At 43.8% G+C, this 6,230-nt stretch overlaps 1 pseudogene; it reads right to left on the bottom strand.

Moving 5' to 3' along the window:
• Positions 1-3,562: 3,562 nt before the first annotated feature.
• On the bottom strand, positions 3,563-4,419 carry LOC136389349 (large ribosomal subunit protein uL30-like; annotated as a pseudogene).
• Between the last annotated feature and the right edge of the window lie 1,811 nt (positions 4,420-6,230).

The following is a 6,230-nucleotide window of genomic DNA, read 5'->3' as shown; positions in this document are numbered from 1 at the left end:
AGTACAGCAGTGGTCCCCAACCTTTTTTGGGCCACGGACCGGTTTAATGTCAGAAAATATTTTTACAGACCGGCCTTTAGGGTGTGACGGATAAATGCACAAAATAAAATTATGCGACCGGCGTAAAAGCTGTGGTATTTTAAAATATAATTGTCGAACTTACGAGACAAGCGTCAAGAGTGAGTCTTAGACGGATGTAACAGAGGGAATCTGGTCATTTTTTTTTTTTTTCTTTCATTTTTCTGAAGCTGGAAACAGGGAGAGACAGTCAGACAGAATCCCGCATGCGCGCGACCGGGATCCACCCGGCACGCCCACCAGGGGCGACGCTCTGCCCACCAGGGGGCGATGCTCTGCCCATCCTGGGCGTCGCCATGTTGCGACCAGAGCCACTCTAGCGCCTGAGGCAGAGGCCACAGAGCCATCCCCAGCGCCCGGGCCATCTTTGCTCCAATGGAGCCTTGGCTGCGGGAGGGGAAGAGAGAGACAGAGAGGAAAGCGCGGGGGAGGGGTGGAGAAGCAAATGGGCGCTTCTCCTGTGTGCCCTGGCCGGGAATCGAACCCGGGTCCTCCGCACGCTAGGCCGACGCTCTACCGCTGAGCCAACCGGCCAGGGCAGAATCTGGTCATTTTTTAAAAATAAAACATCATTCAGACTTAAATATAAATGAAACGGCAATAATGTAAGTTATTTATTCTTTCTCTGCGGACCTGTACCAAATGGCGGTACTGGTCCGCGGCCTGGGGGTTGGGGACCACTGCAGTACAGGGAAAAGTCTAGTTGTCACCCCGTGTCCTACTCTAATTTCCCACCCCAGAGGCAGCTGCTGACCACAGTTTCTCCACATTTAAGAGTTTTCAGTGTATTTTACCTGAAGCATAGTTATAAGAACCTGTTTCGATAACTGAGGGCATGAAGGGTCCTCAGAGATGGAGATTTTTTTCGAAAAGGGAAAAAGTTTAATACAAAGATTCAAGATTCACATTATGGTAAATATTAACATTAAATATCCTTCTCTTAATAAGAGTTCTACTTTTGCATAGTTTTCTATTTAACTTATCCTGAGAGCTGGCAATTCTTGATTTAAATTTTACCTGCAAGTCAAGCCTCAGGGAAGACATTTGGGATTCTGCAGGACTTATTGTTCATCCGTGTGGATAATGATTTAAAAACAATGGTATCTGTTATAGTTATTAAAATTGTATCTGTAACATTTAGCATAGTGACTGGTACTTAGTAGGTACTCAGTAAATATTTAACTAAAGTGTGTTTGTAGATTGAATGAATGGAAAAGAACTATCAGGGCACAGGTTGTGGAAGTGTGTTTTTCATCAATGCTCGCTCCACCCCACCCCAAGGTACATGCAAACAAATAGAACATTATTAAAGCACTGACACTTCACTTACCAAGAGGCTTAAGCTTTGACATTTTTGTACGTGTGAAAGAGCTTTCAAACCTGAAGTGCTTTGCAATTGTAGATTTTTATTCTAGCCCTGAGAAAGTCAACAGCTATATCCTAGTTTTACCGAAAAGCTACAGGAAGCATATGTTGACAAAAAGGCTGCCGGTGAATAATGGTCTATTGTGTGAAACTAACTCTTACTAGCTGTGTACAGAGGATGACTTACTCTTGAATTACAGTAAAATTGAAAAAGTTGATTTTAAAGAATTATCAAAGACAAGGAAATTCCACAGTGATTTCCCATTAGAGTGATTTTCTTGATGCAACAAGAGGCTGATGTACATAGTACACTTTCTTTCTGCAGATGATATACTTGAGGGTCCAGGGTATAGAAAAGTCACATTCTTTTATTCTTCCTATGAAGAGTAGTTCGTATTAGGTACTAAGTGACCTTTCCCTCACTTAGAACCTTCACATTCAGTGTTTTGATACAATGAAGCTGTTATTATTGAAGTGATATATTATTTTTTCAGTGTGAAAGTGAACATACAGTAAGTCCCCGAGTTACAAACATCTGACTTGCATACCACTCATACTTATGAATGGAGCCCCATAAGGGCTATTGGTAATCAACTGCAGTTGGACATCAGTGAAAATGATTCATAGAGTTACTTGACTCCCACGCAAAGAACTAACCAATAAAGACCTTATGTAACTAGAACAGCAAATGTTTGCATTTAGGGAAGAAAATAGGACCTAGAAACTCCAGAACCAAAAACCTTTTCTACAAGCGTTAGCTAATGCTTTTCCTCTCATTGAAACAGGAATGGCAGTTAGAGGAGCAAGATCGTGATATAAAGAGGTTCGCCAAAGTTTACCATACAGTTAATGAAGGCTTGAGGGACTACAGGGACATTTATGATGAGAAAAAGAAAAGCTCTGTATAAACCTCCTTTGATGCCTTCTTCAAGAAACTGACTCCTACAGCAGAATTAAACCTTGACTTGCTAATACAGTCAGTACCAGTCCATCCTCTCTAACAAGTTCATCATCTTCTGCATCATCCAAGATTGTTTAAGATTGTATTTGAAAATGTTTAAGTATTTATATGCACAGAAAGGTAAAAATAAGTGCTATGTTAAGACAAACATATAAGTTGCATTTAATAGGTAAATGTACCTGTGTTCCAACTTACAAATTCAACTTAAGAACAAACCTATAGAACCTATTTCATTTGTAACCTGAGGATTGCCTATAATTAAAATAAGGATTAATGATGAAAATAATGATTAAAGAACTTTTCTTTTATTCTTAACATTTAAAAAAATGATTTTAGAGAGAGGAAGGGGGAGAGAGAGAGAGAACGAGATGACAGGAACATCCATCTGTTCCTGTATGTGCCCTGACCAGGGATGGAACCAATGACCTCTGCACTTCCAGACAACACTCTAACCAACCAAGCTATCCAGCCAGGGCAGAACTTTTCTATTAACATGAACTAAAGATTTAAATTAGAAATTATATTCATTGTCTTCTCATTGCCGGAAGAGATTACTGATGCTCTTCTCCTGAGACTTAGAAGTTCCTTTTCTGTAGAGGCATATTTTTTTTAAAATTGTTTTATCCAGAAAACATGTATTAAGTACCTGCAAGGAAAATTACAGACCAATAAGACACAGAATCTACCTTTAAGATGCTTCTAGTTCAGTGTGGGAGACAGGTAAATCAGTGGTTGTGTAAAGAATAAATGTTATGAGAGAAGATACCAACTAAGGAAGCTCAGATGAGGGGCATCTAGTGCAGACTTCTGGGAGGAGGGGCATAAGCTCAACCTTTTTTTTTTTTTTTTTTTGCTTTTGTGCTCTTCCAAGTGTATTTCAAGTTCTTTCCAAAAGAAGGCCCAAGGAACCCCCAGGATCAAGTGTGCCTCTGGGCTTGGTTTACTGCCATCCTGTGTTCATTCTTGGGTATCTATTCAGTAACATTCAACTCTGGATAGAAGCTGTGACGAAGCAGGACCCTTCTCCGTGCCATGAGTCCTTGCCGATTTCAGAGGTGGCAGCAGTGGCCAAAGTGGGAAACACACTCAACTTTTCCTCTGGAGCTGGGCTGTGAGAAGAGGTGACTGCCAGGAAAACCATCTTCTCCCTGACCCTCCCCTCTAGTTTCTGAAAGTACAGCACAAAAGAATCTTTTTTGAAGATACGAATTTCAAAAAACAGAAACTCAAGCTTCCAATACACTGTGCTTTCAGGTACTCTGGGTCTAGTTCAGCTGCTGGATGAGCTGGTTGATGCGCTCGCCCCGGTAGCCAGGTGAGCCCACCTCCTTGAGGAAGCCTCCTCTGTTCTTGGTAGCGGGACGGGCCACTGAGAGATGGAAAGGGCACAGGAACTCCGAGGTCGCCTGGAAATTCTTCCCCGGGAAGGCAATTTCATGATGAGGTCTTCCAAGCAAATGACACCAAACTTCCCCAGGTGCTCCTCAATCGCTGCATTATCAGTCAAAGGGATGACTTTCCTCTTGACCTTGGCCTGTCCACGTTTCAAGATGAGTTCCTGGAGAGACTTCAGATTCGGAAATCCCCAGGTCACATAAGGTTCCACTGTACGCAGCGTTTTTATGGTTTGGGGGGTGACTCTGAAAAAGACACCACTGAAAATCTTCTTCAGGCAAAGCCCTGCAATGGTCCTCTGTACCACTGAACTCCATTAACCCTTCGGATGCGTACAACAAAGGCCAAGGGATGTTTATCTGGCACTTCCAAACTATGAGGTTTCACTTCTAGTCTTCTGAGGCGCACCTTATCACGCTGTTGCCGCCAAGCATCGTGTAGGAACCACTCCAGTCGCTTAAACCTAAGGTCCTTTCCTTTCTTCCGCTCCTTCTTGTCCAAAAGTGCCTGCTTTGCTTGGGTGGCTTTGAGGGCCTAATAAGTAAGCCTTCCTCCTTTTGAGGAGATTTTCTGGAACCAAAGGGATCTTTTTTCTTTGCTCTTCCTCCGCCATCTTTCCAATGTGGTGGCTCTCAACCATTTTTATTTTATTTTTTTAAAACAGAGGCCCCGGCCAGTTGGCTCAGTGGTAGAGCGTCGGCCTGGCGTGCGGGAGTCCCGGGTTCGATTCCCGGCCAGGGCACACAGGAGAAGCGCCCATCTGCTTCTCCACCCCTTCCCCCCTCCTTCCTCTCTGTCTCTCTCTTCCCCTCCTGCAGCCGAGGCTCCATTGGAGCAAAGTTGGCCTGGGCGCTGGGGGTGGCTCTATGGCCTCTACCTCAGGTGCTAGAATGGCTTTGGTTGGGGCAGAGCGAAGCCCCAGATGGGCAGAGCATCGCCCCCTGGTGGGCATGCCGGGTGGATCCCGGGCAGGCACATGCAGGAGTCTGTCTGACTGCCTCCCAGTTTCCAACTTCAGAAAAATACAAAAATATATATTTTTTTTTACAGAGACAGAGAATCAGAGAGAGGGATAGGTAGGGACAGACAGGAACGGAGAGAGATGAGAAGCATCAATCATCAGTTTTTCATTGTGACACCTTAGTTGTTCATTGATTGCTTTCTCATATGTGCCTTGACTATGGGGCTACAGCAGACCAAGTAACCCCTTGCTCAAGCCAGCGACCTTAGGTGCAAGCTGGTGAACTTTGCTCAAACCAGATGAGCCCACACTCAAGCTGGTGACCTCGGGGTCTCGAATCTGGGTCCTCCGCATCCCAGTCCGAGGCTCTATCCACTGCGCCACCGCCTGGTCAGGCACAACCATTTTTTGAAAAAGACAATAGGCTGGCCTGTGGTGGCACAGTGGATAAAGTCTCAACCTAGAATGCTAAGGTTGCCAGTTGGTAAAACCTGGGCTTGCCCAGTCAAGGCACATAAAAGAAGCTACTACTATGAGTTGATGCTTCCTGCTTCTTCCCCTGCCTTTTTCTCTCTCTCTATCTTCCCTCTAAGATAAATAAAATAAAATCTTAAAAAACAAAAAAGACAACATTTTTAGATTCACAGAAAAATTGAAGGAAAGGTACAGCAATTTCCCATACACCACCTACCCCCACACATGCATAGCCTCCCCATTATTAATACCAGAGAGGTACATTTGTAAGAATTGTACAAATGTAAAGTCCATATTTTACCTTATGTTCACTTGGTGTTATACATTCTATGGGTTTGAACAAATGTGTCCATGTATCCACCATTACGGTATCATGCAGAGTATTTTCACTGCTCTAAAAATCTTCAGTTTCAGCCTATTCACCCCTCCATGCCTTACCCCAAACCCTGGCAATCATTGATCATTTTATTGTCTCCATAGTTTTGCCTTTTCCAGAATGCCATATGGATGGAATAACACTGTATCTAGTCTTTTCATATTGGCTTCTTTCACTTAATAATATGCAATTAAGGTTCTTCAGTGTCTTTTTATGGTTAGATAGCTAATTTCTTTTTATCACTGGATAATATAGTTGTATGGCCAGTAGCCACGGCACCATCATAGCCACCTGGCCCATGCAGGTTTGCATTGAATTCAGACAGATGGTAATGAAACAACGGAGCCAAGAACTGGTGGGCCATTAGCTTTAATCCTGGCTAGCACCCGGCGGGCAAGTAAAAACACACACTGGGCTCCAAAACCCACTCATTCAGTGCTCACAAAGCCACTGACTTATCCAAGTTTCCTAGAATCAAAGGTTTCTAGCTCACCAGACTTATTCACCTCTTTTCCCCATCTCCTTCCTTCTCCCTGCACAACTCTGAACAAACTGGCTTCTCCCTCAGCACTTCACCATCTTGGCTGCTTCTCCTGGCCTCCTCCACGTGGCCTCTCTCT

Source organism: Saccopteryx leptura, chromosome 1 (genome assembly GCF_036850995.1).
Source record: "Saccopteryx leptura isolate mSacLep1 chromosome 1, mSacLep1_pri_phased_curated, whole genome shotgun sequence".
NCBI lineage: Eukaryota > Metazoa > Chordata > Mammalia > Chiroptera > Emballonuridae > Saccopteryx > Saccopteryx leptura.
This window is presented reverse-complemented; position numbering and strand designations above follow the sequence as displayed.